The following is a 1,634-nucleotide window of genomic DNA, read 5'->3' as shown; positions in this document are numbered from 1 at the left end:
TATTTGTACTTCAACCTCCATTAAATTCAACAAATTTCCATATCTTTTCTGAAAGGCTTCTCTTTTTATGGTCTTGAGCTTTTTGCCCAAGTTTATCAGTCCGGCCAAATTTCCAACATGGGTCCTTAGACTATACTTCTTTTTTAAATCGGAAGAGTCAGTGTGTCGTGTGGCATCGGATCTTGTGTCAACATCCATCTTGTATGAAATCAAGTAAGTACCTGTGATTTCCCCTAAAACTAGCATGTTACCATATGAACAAAATGCATGACAAATGCATGTATAGTATGACGATGCAATGACATTATTATTATTTTTCTTTAAAACAAACAGCGTGGGGGTTATAGGAATAGGCATGTCTCCCTTTGTGCTTTAATGTAGGTTCAATGTTTCAGATTGGAGGCCAAGTATATGCATTCTCACCAGGATGATTCCCTGAGCCTAAAGATCAAAGGTCACTAGAGTTATGGCCCCCAACATAGCACCTCCACAACAGTCGAGTAATCAACTAGGTGTGAAGATACAAATGAAGAGAACAGACTCTAGCTGGGGTTCCCACGATAACCAAACAGGAAGAATATCCAAAGTGGCACCGCTACACAACCCCTCTATTTCTAAGCTACACTCAGACCCGGGTATAGGGCCCCACTCATGATATGCATAAAGTGTGTGTGTGTGTGAAGGGAGGACACCATGCACCCAAACCCTCACTTGCAAAACAACCAGAAAAATTCCCAGGCATATATAAACATGTTTTCTACCCTAGGGTTCAATATCAAGACAAATCACACGCAATTATTTCAAAAATCAAACAATAGATAAAGAAAAAGGGAAGAAAGACACAAAGAAAAACCACATCGAATTTGTATATTTAATTAAATGGCTCGACTCTCTAGCTACTCCCAGTGAAGTCGCCATCTGTCGCAACTGGAAAATCGCGACGGGACAACGACGACCAAAAAAGAAAACGACGTATTAATTTTGAAAAAAAAGTTTTTGGAGTCGCCATCTGTCGCAACTGGAAAATCGCGACGGGACGACGACGATCCAAAAAAGAAAACGACGTATTAATTTTGAAAAAAAAGTTTTTGGAGTCGNNACCATAGTTTATTCTGGAAAACTACGGAAAAACTATAAAGTAAGGCAAGGTCTACGAAAGCCGAAATTCAGGTTCGGGAATCGGTTACGTGTGGGGAAGGTATTAGCACCCCACAACGTCTGCCCGAAGGCAGTACCTTTAATTAAATATGTGAATTTGATGTGGTTTGCAAAATGTTTAATTTCCCCTAAAAATAAAATTCTAAAGAAAACAAAGATATTTTTTTGTATTTTTTTATGTGAAATTATTGAGAAAATCATATTGGAAAATATTTGGATTTTTGGGAAAGTGAACCTGACAAGGACTGACCTTGCTCCTACGTATCTCCACTTTTGATGGAGAATCAAGGATCACGTAGTTCTGNCTGGAAAACATGTTTGGAAAGGTTGATTTGAAAAAAAGATTGATATTTTAATTTTTTAGGGTTTTATTATTTTTTTTTGGAATTTTTGAATTATAAGAAAAATATTACGACATGAAAGATGATCAAGATACAAAACAAATGAAAGATAAAATTATTTTTGTGATTTTTGAA

Source organism: Vigna radiata, chromosome 1 (genome assembly GCF_000741045.1).
Source record: "Vigna radiata var. radiata cultivar VC1973A chromosome 1, Vradiata_ver6, whole genome shotgun sequence".
NCBI classification, from domain to species: Eukaryota; Viridiplantae; Streptophyta; class Magnoliopsida; order Fabales; family Fabaceae; genus Vigna; species Vigna radiata.
Note: the sequence above shows the minus strand (reverse complement) of the source record.